The sequence below is a fragment of the Macaca thibetana genome, chromosome Y (assembly GCF_024542745.1).
Source record: "Macaca thibetana thibetana isolate TM-01 chromosome Y, ASM2454274v1, whole genome shotgun sequence".
Taxonomy (NCBI): domain Eukaryota; kingdom Metazoa; phylum Chordata; class Mammalia; order Primates; family Cercopithecidae; genus Macaca; species Macaca thibetana.
Genome location: NC_065599.1, coordinates 3,275,676 through 3,290,065, shown reverse-complemented (window position 1 = coordinate 3,290,065; position 14,390 = coordinate 3,275,676). Strand labels below are relative to the sequence as shown.

Here is a 14,390-nt window from a genome sequence, read left to right as displayed (position 1 = left end):
ATCATGGGGACTGGAGTCATAAACATCTGTTGACCTGTGTCCTAGAAGGACCAAGGAGAATTAGGAAAAGCCCATGAATTATTCAGTGATGTCCACCATAACTCAGGGAAAGGAAGAAAATAGTTCTGCCTTTCTTAAGCCACTATGGGACGCCTTAAGAAAATATACTCCCCTGTCACCCAACTCACTCGAGGGTCAACTGATTCTAAAAGATAAGTTAATTACCCAATCAGCTGCAGATATCAGGAGAAAGCTCCAAAAGCAAGCCCTGGGCCCTGAACAAAATCTGGAGGCATTATTAAACCTGGCAACGTCATTGTTCTATAATAAGGACCAAGAAGAACAGGCCCAAAAGGAAAAGCAAGACCAGAGAAAGACTGCAGTGTTAGTCATGGCCCTCAGACAAACAAACTTTGGTGGTTCAGAGAGGACAGAAAATGGTGCAGGCCAATCACCCAGTAGGGCTTGTTATCAGTATGGTTTACAAGGACACTTTAAAAAAGGTTGTCCAACAAGAAACAAGCTGCCCCCTCGTCCATGTCCTCTATCCTGAGACAATCAGTGGAAGGTGCACTGCCCCAGAGGACCTTTGTCCCCGGCCAGATGATTCAACAATAGGACTGAGGGTTCCCAGGGCAAGTGCCAGCTCATGAAATCACCCTTACTGAGCTCTTGGTACATTTAACCATTGATGGCTGGGAAATTATCTTCCTCTTGGAAACTGGTGCAGCCTTCTCAGCGTTAATCTCCTGTCCTGGATGACTGTCCTCAAGGTCTGTTACCATCCGAGGAATCCTGGGACAGCCTATAACCAGGTATTTCTCCCACCTCCTCAGTTGTAATTGGTAGACTTTGCTCTTTTCACATGCCTTTCTTGTTATGCCTGAAAGTCCCACACCCTTATTAGGGAGGGATATATTAGCCAAAGCTGGAGCTATTATCTGCATGAATATGGGGAACAAGTTACCTATTTGTTGTCCCCTACTTGAGAAGGGAATCAACCCTGATGTCTGGACATTGAAACGGCAAAAAATGCCCACCGAGTCCAAATCAGGATAAAAGAACCCACCACCTTTCCTTATCAAAGGCAATATCCCATAGGGTCTGAAGCTCATGAAGGATTACGTGATATTGTTAAACATTTAAAAGCTCAAGTCTTAGTAAGGAAATGCAGCAGTCCCTGCAACACCCCAATTCTAGAAGTACAAAAATCGAATGGTCAGTGGAGACTAGTGCAAGATCTTACACTCGTGAACAAGGCAGTAATTCCTCTATATTCAGTTGTACAAAACCCCTATATCCTGCTCTCTCAAATACCAGAGGAAACACAATGGTTCACTGTTCTGGACCTCAAGGATGCTTTCTTCTGTCTTCCCCTGCACTCTAACTCCTGGTTTCTCTTTGCCTTTGCGGACCCCACAGACCACATGTCCCAACATACGTGGATGGTCTTCCCCCAGGGGTTTAGGGATAGCCCTCACCTGTTTGGTCAGGCACTGACCCAAGATCTAGGCCACTTCTCAAGTCCAGTAACTCTCATCCTTCAGTATGTGGATGATTTACTTCTGGCTACCAGTTCAGAAGCCTTGTGTCAGCAGTCTACTCTAGCTCTCTTGAACTTTCCCGCTGATCAAGGGTACAACACGTCTAGGTCAAAGGCCCAGCTTTTCCTACAGTAGGGCAAATATCTAGGCCTAATCTTAGCTAGAGGAACCAGGGGCCTCAGCAAGGAATGAATACAGCCTATACTGGCTTATCCTCACCCTAAGACATTAAAAGAGTTGCAGGGGTTCCTTGGAATCACCGTCTTTTGCCAACTATGGATTCCCGGATACAGCGAGAAAGTCAAGACCCTGTATACTCTAATCAAGGAGACCCAGAGGGCAAATACTCATCTAGTAGAATGGGAACCACGGGCAGGTCCTAGTACAAGCTCCAGATTTATGTCTTCCCAGAGGAAAAAACTTCTCTTTATATGTCACAGAGAGAGCAGTGATAACTCTTGGAGTCCTTACTCAGACTCGTTGGACAACCCCACAACCAGTGGCATACCTAAGTAAGGAAATTGATGTAGCAGTAAAAGGCTGGCCTCACTGTTTAAGGGTAGTTGCAGCAGTGACTCTCTTAGTGTCAAAATAATACAAGGAAAGGATCTCACTGTCTGGACTACTCATGTAGTAAATGGCATACTAGGTGCCAAAGAAAGTTTATGGCTATCAGACAAATGCCTATTTAGATACCAGGCACTACTCTTTGAGGGACTGGTGCTTCAAATACATACCTGCATGGACCTCAACCCCACCACTTTTCTCCCAGAGGATGGGGAACCAATCGAGCATAACTGACAACAAATTATATTCCAGATTTATGCTGTCCAAGATGATCTCTTAGAAGTCCCCTTAGCTAATTCTGACCTTAATCTATATACTGTTGGAAGTTCATTTATGGAAAATGGGTATGAAAGGCAAGTTATGCCAGAGTTAGTGATGTAACTGTATCTAAAATTAATCCTCTTCCCCTAGGGACCAGCACCCAGTTAGCAGAACAAGTGGCACTTACTTGAGCCTTATAACTGGGAATAGGAAAAACAGTAAATGTGTATACAGATAGCAAGTATGCTTATCCAATCCTACATGCCCATGCTGCAATACAGAAAGAAAATATGACCTCTGGGGAAACCCCTATTAAATACCACAAGGAAATTATGGAGTTATTGCAAGCAGTGCAGAAACCCAAGGAGGTGGCAGTCTTACACTGCCAAAGCCATCAGAAAGGTAAAGGAGAAAAGGCAGAAGGAAACCTTCGGGCAGATGCTGAAGTCAAAATTGCTGCCAGGGGGAGCCTCCCATTAGAAATACCTATGGAAGGACTCTTGGTTTGGAACAACCCCCTCCAAGAGATTAATCTCCAGTATTCTGTGACTGAAAGAGAATGTGAACTTTCACGAGGGCATAGTTTTCTCCCTTTGGGGTGGTTAATGATAGAAGAAGGAAAGGTACTTATACCGGAAGCCAGCCAGTGGAAAATACTCGAAGCTCTCCACCAAACTTTTCATATGGATATTGAAAACACTCATCAAATGGCCAAATGCCTGTTTACAGGGTCAAATCTCCTCCACACCACCTGACAAGTAGTCAAAGCCTGTGAGATGTGCCAAAGGAATAATCCCTTGGTCCATCGTAAGTCCCCTTTAGGGGAACAAAAATAGGTTGCTATCCTGGAGAGGACTTGCAGGTAGACTTCACTCATATGCCTGAGTCAAAGGGATTTCAATACTTGTTGGTCTGTGTTGATACCTTTACAAATTGGATAGAAGCTTTTGCCTGCAAGAGAGGGAAGTCTCAGTGGTAATTAAAGCCCTAATTCATGAAATAATTCCTAGGTTTGGGCTTCCCCAAAGCTTATAGAGTGACAATGGTCTGACTTTTAAAGTCACGATAACTCTGGGAATTTCCAGGGTGGTAGGGATGCAATATCACCTTCACTGTGCCTGTAGGTTACAATCCTCAGGGAAAGTCAAGAAGACAAATGAAGCACTCAAGAGACACTTGAGGAAACTAACACAAGAAACTCATCTGTCACAGCCTACTCTTTTGCCCATGGGCTTGTTGAGATTCCAAAATTATCCTCACAAAATGGGGCTCAGTCCATATGAAATATTGTATGGATGACCTTTTCTCACAAATGACCTCTTACTTGATCAGGAAATGGCCAACTTTTTCAAATATATAACTTCTTTGGCAAAATATCAACAAAACCTTAAAAACTTACCTGAAGGATGTCACAGAGAAAAGAAAACAGAGTTGTTTCAACCATGAGATCTAGTATTGGTCAAATCTCTCTCCTCTCCATCTGCATATATGAACTCTTTGTGGGAAGGACCATACTCGGTAATCCTCTCTACCCCCACCTCAGTTAGGGTGGCAGTAGTAGAATCTTGGATTCATAATACCTGAGTTAAACTTTGGACATCTTCTGAGGATGTCTGAGGGGCCACCAGTTCAGGAGTCCCAAGATCAACCAGAACAGCTTCGATACACCTGTGAACCGTTGGAGGACTTGCATCTCCTATTTTGGAAGGAAACATCCCAGACTAAAAGGCTCCTATTACTGATCCTGAAGAAAAACCCCTTCCTCCTTAAAAAAGGTAACTGGAAACCTAAATAATCTTTATGTTTAACACCTCTCCTTGCCTCTTTATTGGAATCCTTTTACTATTTCATCGTGTTATTAAGTAGCACACTAACCATACTTTTGCAATAGGGCTATATACTGCAGTTCCTGCTGGGATGAAAATCCTACTCACTTCAACCTTCTTTCTATTTTGCTTCCTTCTGACAGCAATTTACATCTACATTTAACTCAGCCTGGATAAAATGATCTCATATTCCAGAGCATGCTATTTACCTTCCTATTTATTGTTCACCTATCTATCCTTCCTTCTTCCTTGGACACCTCATACAATCACCGCTCCCCTTTCACTAGCTCCTAATTACCTCTACAAGGCTCTCAACTTAACCCACTCTCTGTTAAACCAGTCCAATCCTTCCAAATGACTGTTGGCTTTGTATCTCTTTGTCAACCTCTGCTTATGCTTATGCTGCCACTCCCATTCCTGCAAAAAACTGTGTCTTTACCAACTTAACCTACCACCCTCATTATGAAGGAAAAGACCCTGTCCAACTTCTAAATATGCTATCATTAGCTGACTTCCCCATCTCTGATAGGACCAAGAACACCCCAACAGGATGTCTAATCCAACTTTTACATACTTACATTTCCAACCTCACCTATTACACAAGCAATGAAAAGCCCCTACATGGCCCTGTAACTATGAATACCATCTTCACTTTCAATCCCCTTTATGTATCCAACACAACCTGTTATCAGGCCTGCCCCTGGAGCACCTACTACCCCATCAGTGTAATTACACCCTACAACTTCAAGCTCCAATGATCATAGTAACTTCTGAGTCACTCAAACAGCTTCATTCAGATGGCTTGTCAGCTTCTCAGGCCCCCCCAAAATCATCACCTCCTCCCCGATTAACAAACAGTCCAGGTTTTGTAAAGGCGAACATACTCCCTGGATGACCATTCACCCCTGGACCCCCTGCAGCAGCACCCCCACCAATAGTGAATGCCTTCTCATCCCCTCTTTCAATCACTCTCTTGAATGGTTCCTAGTAGATACAAAATGGTTTTTTCTCCAATGGGAAAATAGAACACAGGGAGCCACTCAGTTTGCTCCCAACACCCCTTTCCAGCAGCTCACTGGAGCTACCTTGGCTAGTACTCTAGGAGTATGAGAAAAATGAAAACAACAAATTCACATACATTTTAACATACACAACCTGTTCTCTCTATCCAGCTAAGGTATATTCTTATGTGAAACATAGACCTATATCTGCCTCCCCACTAACTGGACAGGCACTGGCACGTTGGTCTTTCTAAGTCCTAATGTTAATATTACCCCAGGAAATCAGACCTTGTCATTACCCCTCAAAGCTCAAGTTCATCAGCTCAGAGCCATACTACCAATACCCCTACTTATAAGGTTAGGAATGGCTACTGCTGCAAGAACCAGAATAGCCAGTTTATCTACTTCATTATCCTACCACACACTCTCAAGGGATTTCCCAGATAGTTTGCAAGAAATAATGAAATCTGTCCTGACTCCACAATCCCAAATAGATTCTTTGGCAGTAGTGACTCTCCAAAACCGCTGAGGCCTAGACCTCCTTGCTGCTGAGAAAGGAGGACTCTGGACCTTCTTAAGAGTGTTGTTTTTACACTAACCAGTCAGGGGTAGTGTGAGATGCGCCTGGCATTTACAGGAAAAGGCTTCTGAAATCAGACAACACCTTTCAAACTCTTATACGAACCTCTGGAGTTGGACAACATGGCTTCTCCTCTTTCTAGGTCCCATGGCAGCCGTCTTGCTGTTACTCGCCTTTGGGCCCTGTACTTTTAACCTTCTTCTCAAATTTGTTTCCTCTAGAATCGAGACCATCAAGCTACAGATGGTCTTACAAATGGAACCTCAAATGAGTTCAACGAACAACTTCTACCAAGGACCCGTGGACCAACCTGCTGGCCCTTCCACTGGCCTAAAGAGTTCCCCTCTGGAGGACACTACACTTCCAGGGATCCTTGTTCATGCCTGTCCAGCAAGAAGTAGCTAGAGCAGTCATCGGCTAAATTCTCAGTTGTAGTGTCCTGTTTAGAGGGGAGATTAAGACGTGAAGCCGCTGGGCTTCTGGGTCACATAGGGACTTGGAGAATTTTCTGTCTAGCTAAAGGATTGTAAATGCACCAATCAGTGCTCTGTGTCTGGCTAAAAGTTTGTAAATGCACCAATCAGCACTCTGTGTCTAGCTAATCAGGTAGGGGACTTCCAGAACTTCCTTGTCTAGCTAAATGTTTGTAAACGCACCAATCAGCACTCAGTCAAAATGGACCAATCCATACTCTATAAAACAGACCAATTAGCTCTCTGAAAAATGGGCCAATCAGCAGGATGTCGGTGGGGGCAAATAAGGGAATAAAAGCAGGACACTTGAGCCAGCGTGACAACTTACTCTGGTCCCCTTCCATGCTGTGGAAACTTTATTCTTTTGCTCTTTGCAATAAATCTTGCTGCTGCTCACTCTTTGGGTCCATGCCACCCTTATGAGCTGTAACACTCACTGCTAAGGTTCACAGCTTCATTCTTGAAGTCAGTGAGACCAAGAACTACCAATTCCAGACACAATGGGATCAAGCAATCCTTTCACTGCAGCCCCCCAAAATGCTAAGATTACTGGTGTGAGCCACAGCACCTGTTCAATGTTTTCTTTTCTTTTTTCAAAACAGGATCTCACTCCCATCACTGAGGCTAAAGTGCAGTGGTGAGATCATGGCTTGATACAGCCAAGTTACCAGGCTCAGGTGATCCTCCCACCTCAGCCTCCCAAGGAACAGAGACATTGTCTCACTCCAGTTGCCCAGGCTGGAGTGTAATGAACAAATCATGGCTCACTTGAACCTCTGCCCCTGAGGTTCAAGCTATGTTTCTGCCTTAGGCTCTTGAGTATCTGCAAGTATCGCTGTACACTGCCATGTTGCCAAGGCTTGTCCCAAACTCCTGGGCTGAAGTAATTTTCATCTCTTGTCCTCCCACGTTGCTGGGATTATAGGCACGAGCTACCATACCTGGCCTGTTATTTTTCTAAAGAAGATCAAAGTCCCTTTCATGTATCAAAATACAATGCAAATGTAGTTAATAATGATGAAATAGATCTAAAAAGTAAATAAATATCATTCCATTCTCGTGGTTCTAAATACGTAATTACAGTTGAGTCAGACAGCTGGCTGTAGAGAAGATCCACCACTGACTCAGAATAATTCCCTGGCAGAATTCAGCCACGGACACTAGCCATGTCATGTTGCTGGATGCTGACAATTGTGCAGTCACTGGGGACAATGAGTATAACCACTGTTTTTGATAGTTAGGTAGTGTAAATGGGAGGGAAAATGGTAAATATAACATGAAAAACAGTATCTTTTCAAATGATCAGTGATATATGTCATCCTACATATTTGTTTGATAAAGAGGAAATTAAGGAAATACAGAGAAGGATAAGAAGGAGTAAAGAAAAGCACTGTAGAATTAAGTGAAACAAATCTATCAATAATAGTAAATGAGATAAATAATATAGGAAGAAAAAAGATAGTATTTTAAAGACTAAACAGATAACACAACCTAAAGTACTCTGACAAACAAGTCTTAGGAAGGAGACTTTCTTGAGAAAAAAATCCCGAGTATCTGCAACTTACCACTAGAACAGTGAAGAAACAAGCCCCAAGAAGAAAAGCAGAAGTTTCATGTTGGCTTAAGTGTATGTTAATAGAAGATAGGGTTTTAGGAAACTATCTATGAAGGTGGAGATTGAAATGGTAGGATATAGAATGTCTGACATCATAAGAGGTCCTTGTGAGATAACTGTCTTCCATTAGGATTAACTAAATGTTATATGCAAGAAATGCAGCCAAATTAAAGGGGATATTAAAACTATAACTCTTTCATTAGTTCAATGTTAACCATTAATTTTGGAGCAGGGACAGATAATATTCCAATCCCACACCTTGTAAAAACTTAGGGTATATTCTCTGATACTATGTGACTTTTTTCTTTTTTCTTTTTCTTTCTTTTTTTTTTTTTTTGAGATAAAGTCTCACTCTGCCACCCATGCTGGAGTGCAGTGTTATGGTACAGTATTGGCTCACTGTCACTTCTGCCTCCAGAATTCAAAACATTCTACTGTCTCAGTCTCATGAGTAGCTGGGACTACAGTTGCACACTAGCAAACCTGGCTAATTTTTTTTTTTGTTTGTTTGGTAGAGATAGATCACACTGTCTCAGCCTCCCAAAGTGCTGGAATTACAGGTATAAGCCACCATTCCTGGCCAATATGTAGCATTCTTTGTCTACAAAATACTATTTTGTAATGAAAAACAATTAGATAACCTCTATTATTTGCCATATTTTCTGAAAGAAGTGAAGGAAATATTTATAATTATTTAAAATAACCCATAAATCAATATAAAGAACAATAACACATTTCATTCATATGTTTATTGACATACCCACATCTACTAATTATTGTATCTCCACTCAGAAACATTCATGTTGTAAATTTACAGAAAATATCTCAAGACAAATTATATGGCTTTCCTTTAATGGCAATCTGAGGCAAAGAGCTGCAATTCACTAAATATTTATTAAACCTCTCAAACTGAGTGTGCTATATATTAGCCACGTATATGCTGTAATTACAGGCATGATGTACCACACCCAGCCAGTAAATGATTTTTGAAAAATACTTAGCCAGGCATGGTGGTGCATTCTCTTAGTCTTAACTGCTGGGGAAGCAAAGAGAGAGGACATGTGAAACTTGGAATTGGAGGCTACAGCGAGCTATCATGGCACCACTTCCCCAAAGCCTGGGGACAGAGACCCTTTAACAATAAAATAAATAAATAAATGAGAACAAAAGAAGGAAAGAAGGGAATGAAAGGTAAGAGAAGGGAAGGGAAGGGAAAAAGAAAAAGAAAGAAAGCAAGAGAAAAGAGGAAGAATTTGTTAGCAAAATAATGGCTCCTAAGAAGATTTTTCAGAGTTATTACCTAGAAGTCATTACATACAATTTGTTGTGTGTGTGTGTTTACTTGTTTTGTTTTATTTTTGTTTTTGATACAGGGTCATGCTGTATCACCCAGTCCAGAGTCCAGTGGCATAATCTTGGCTTAGTGCAAACTTCACCTCCCAGGTTTAAGGGATTCTCCAAGCTCACCACCTATAGCTAGGACTACAGGTCCATGCCACTACTCCCAGCTTTTTTTTTTTTTTTTTTTTTTTTTTTTTTTTTTTTTTTTTTTTTGGTGGAGACAGGAGTTCACCATTTTGCCCAGGCTGGCCTCGAACTCCCAGCCTCAAGTTATCTGCACCCCATTGGCCTCCCATAGTGCTGCAATTACATGTATGAGTCACCCAGCTGGGCCTACATATAGGATTTTTATTTCTTTCCAAACAATTATTGATAAATCATTTTTGAAATTATCTGTTATCTTATTTTCCACATCACTATGATAATATTGCAAAGATTTCTTATATCTTTTATGTTTCTTTCTCTTGTTAACTTATTCTCATTATTTATTCTTCCAGGTGTATGTGTATGTATGTTTGTGTACTCATGCATGTGTATTTGTTTATTTCTTTGTCTTCCTTGTTTATGCATGTAGAAGTGTAAGTATACAATAATATAATTAAACTATTGGATGTTTTATGTGATGCAAAACATCCAAAGCAACACAATTTTTTGAAGCATATTTTGTATATTTTTGACCAGTCTCTAAACAAAGAAGGAGTGCAAGTAAACCTCTAGGTCTCACTGAAAATAAATGTATTTAAAACAATTCTATATATTTTTGAGCCCTAAACTATATCACATGTACTGTGCTCAGTAAATTATTAATCTTATGGTAATAATATCTATTATATAATAGACATAAATATATATGTTATATGATACCATCATTATATTATCTTTGTTCATTGGATACATTTCAAAGATTAAGCAGTCTAACTTCACACAGCTATTAATTGGTGAAGGTTAGATTTTTCTTGGTTTGCCTAACTTTATATTTTACAAATCACCACATGCATTATAGTATCTTATAGACGTTAAGCTTTTGGCCCAATGATTATTAACTGCTGCCATAAAAATGTAGCCTATTTGCATGGCAAGCAAAAAGTTTCCTGAACTTGCCCTCCTTCCCTGTGTCCACTACTGACATTCCCTGGTCTTTGTATATTTAGTCCTACTTCATTGATCACAAGAAAATGAAGGTTATTCCACCAAGTTGACTTTTACTTGTAACACTGCATGTTTCTGCATGGTCGCCCAGCAAATATCATTCTGTATGTGTGTTTTTGCTTTTCTTTCCTCCATATGCATTTTAATAACTCCATTAATCATCACATGTTTTATCTCTGCGTAGACAATGTTTCTTAGTAGTGTAAGTAATAGATTAAAAATCATTTTCAATTTGTTTTTATCATGTCTTTATAAGAAGTGTTTTCTTTAAGAACAAAATATTTCTGGAGGAAGGATTTGTTGGTTTAAATACTAATTTGTTTAGCAATAGACTCCTAACTGTGTACCTTTTAAACACTTGTAAGTTAAGTTTCCTGCCTTGCAAATTTGGGCTAATAAAAATTATACAAATGTAATGGGACTTCTAAAAATGAACTTGGTATAAAATATATGTACATATTTTGTCAAAGAGGTTGATCTTTATTATTTAGAAAATGACTTTACATGTATCCTCTTTTTAAAAAAACACTGAAGAATTTTCTCATACATCTTATGACATTGACCATAATGTTTTATTTACACATCTATTTTTCCTGTGGTGTAGTCTCACTAGCTAACTTACTAATTCTTTATTTGTATTAGTTATTAATTAAGTATAATATACTACTCAATTACATATAACATTAGTAAACATGTTCCCTCAAGTAAATGTAAACTGAAACAAAGGGAAATATTATCTGTTCAAAATGGAAAAAGGGTAATATATAATGTAGACAAAGCCATGGTCAAATTAATGTTTTCATGCTAAGAAAGTGACAAAAAGAATTTGAGAATAAAATGCTATAGTGGGTTTTGGAAACTATTAATACCAATATATTTTTAACCATAATTTAAGAAACATGTTTCTTTTTTTTTTTTTTTTGAGACGGAGTCTCGCTCTGTCGCCCAGGCTGGAGTGCAGTGGCCAGATCTCAGCTCACTGCAAGCTTCGCCTCCCGGGTTCCCGCCATTCTCCTGCCTCAGCCTCCCGAGTAGCTGGGACCACAGGCGCCGCCACCTCGCCCGGCTAATTTTTTGTGTTTTTAGTAGAGACGGGGTTTCGCCGTGTTAGCCAGGATGGTCTCGATCTCCTGACCTTGTGATCCGCCCGTCTCGGCCTCCCAAAGTGCTGGGATTACAGGCTTGAGCCACCGCGCCCGGCCAAGAAACATGTTTCTAAAATATACATAAACATATAAAAATATCTTTACCTTCAGAGCATGCTTTTACTATTAGGTTAGTCAGAAAAGGAAACATTAAAAAGATGAAGTATTTATGCAGACACAATGAGCTCTTTATTGGTATGGCATAGTTTATGAACTAAGTAGTTCATTAAGTATGAGTATAAAATGTATAGATTTTAATTTGTTAAAATCAATATAAAGCACTTAAATGTGTCATCATTTTTAAAATAACCATCCTTTCAAATTCTGATATGCAAAAAGTATTGACAAACTCAGAAAAAATAAATTTGGGTTGCATTGTGTAGATATTTAAATGTATTTTCTTATGTTACATTTTATTTTGCAACAAAATTCATAGAATGGAGTAATTTTACTGTGGGCAATATAGTCTGTCAGCTAATAAAATATTTTTTTCAGGAACATAAATGGTATTTATTTCACTAGAGCTCTGAGAAATAAGGATGCTATTTATCATGCAAAAATTGGGAACAGAGAAATTGTCTATGTGTGTACATTGTTTTTGTAAATTTTGGAAGTTTGGTTCAAATGACTATATTTATCTACTAAGCAAATAAAATAAGTCATCTATATATTTATATTACAACCAAAAAAGGGAAGATAGTAGAAACTTTACATGCCTAATTGACTTATTTTTCTTTCTTTTAATGTTATTTTACTTATTGCTTGTTTCTTACAAACTTCTTTAAAATTTAGTTATTACTTTTCCCCTTTATAAAATAAGCAGACACCATACAGAGAGAGCTGATTGCTAATATTTGAGAAGGGGATGAAACATGGATGACTATTTCATAATAAAAATATTTCTTTAAGGTTGATCACACTACCACATTTGAAGAAAGTAAAAAATGAAAATAATGTAGAATATATTTTGGCATTTTAATTGTCTTTCCTTTTTTTTTAATTCAGAAGTTTCTTGGGTCGTCCTCACTTCGATTTATGTTATGCTCCTCTTTCCCTACTTCCTCTGCAGCGCTCCTAGCGGTAGTACATCCGGAGATCTAACCTTAGACTTTTTGTTCAGCTGTTGGTAACAGAGTGTATCGCACAGGCGGTTTCTCAGAAAATCAGGGAAATGAAGCAAAAAATTCTTAATTTTAAGTAGAGAAGACATGTTTGTATCTCAGGAGAAAGAATTTATGTCTAAATCATGTCCTACATACAGAAGAAATGTGGTAATTCAGACAATTTATCTCAGGCCTTTTATTTCTTTCTTTCTTTTTTTGTTTTGTTTTTGGCAAATGTTAAGAAATGTTTTAATTATTGTTATGTGTGGATTTATGTTTATGGGTATAACTGTATATTTGAAAGTGATGGATGTCATTTTGTTCTAGCAACAAGCACATTTATTTTCTGTTTCTTTGCACATACTGGTTTCTTGGCAGGAATACAAAGACCCCGAAGTTTTTGGATTTTGTCTATAAAAAGGGATGGGTTTTCAATGTGTGGGCGCTGAATTATGGGAGGAAACAATAGAGAGAGAACTCCTTAGTTCTATTAAGAACCTCACTTTTGTTAAACTCATTGATTTTTGTTGAGGATTCTTCCCTTTACCTCCGAACATGTCCGACATGCGGGCAAGTTCTGGGAGATGGCTCTATGGCGCCATTTTTTTTTTTTTTTTTCCATGCGCTCTTTTTGTTAAAACAGTTTTTCTCTGAGAATGTGGTCATAATTCAAATATATGGGCAATATACTTAACCACTGTGATTAAAAACTTGTACTTTTACTCATCGCAAGTCAAATTTGTGATTTGCTTGACAGGAATTATGGAATTTTGACGTAAATTGCATTACTTTAGTGTATGAGGAAGTCTGGGGTCATAAATAATCTCAGTTTAAATTTGTCTCCATAAAGCCTTTGTCTCCTTCCTTGTATGACAGTATTGGAAACATGTTTCATGTATCTCTGGCACCATAAATAATTTAAACCGAATAAGTGGGTGTAATCGAGATAAATGGTGATAGATAACTTAAAACTGAAACAAAATAAATGAGTTTTAGTTGTTCTATTAACTTGGCACACTGACTTACTCTTGTAATGCTACAATTTTGGAAGAGGAGGAGGTGTGAGGATGGTTTGAAGTGACGAGTTGGAGACCATCCTGCGTAATATAATGAGCCCCTTTAGTCTACTGCCATTTTGGCATCAGGGGCCGGTTTAGTGGAAAGTATTTTCCACAGACAAGAGGTGGGTAGGGGAGAAAGTGGCAAGGTGGACACCTTGGGGAGGTGCGGGCCAGCAGTTCCAGGAGGAGCACAGGGCAGGGAGGGGCTTCAGGTCAGAACACTATGACAGGAGGCAGCGGAGGGGCTGCGTGGCTGCGAGGGGGCAGTGCAGGCCAGAGGAAAATAGGGAGAATGGATTCTGAATGAAACTGTTCTACGTCAGGGCACACTCTGGCATTACCGTCTGCTAAGGAGAGGGCCTCCTAGATTCTCTCATGTGCAGTTCACAGTAGGGCTCCTACTCCTGTGAGAATCCAATGCCTTGGCTGGCTGATCTAATAGGAGGCGGGGCGCAGGCAGTGTGAGCAGTTCGCCACCTGTTCTCCAGCCGGGTTGCTAACAGGCCACAAACAGGAACTGGTTGGAGACCAGGATTTAGGGATCTCTGATCTAATGTATCTTTCAAATTCCTAAAACATTGTAAAAAGTTTAAAATGTTCTTCCCCAAGAAAGCATGTATTTTAATTAGCTTGATTTAATCCTTAGTTAAAATTTCAAGCTAGACGTAGTGGTTCACCCTTGAAATCTCACCACCTTGGTAGCACCAGACTAGAAGATCTTTTG

The 14,390-nt window shown here is 39.6% G+C and overlaps 1 pseudogene; it reads right to left on the bottom strand.

The window, feature by feature from the left end:
* LOC126947214 (centriole and centriolar satellite protein OFD1-like) overlaps positions 1-13,171 on the bottom strand; it is a 119,560-nt pseudogene extending 106,389 nt beyond the window's left edge.
* Positions 13,172-14,390: the final 1,219 nt, after the last annotated feature.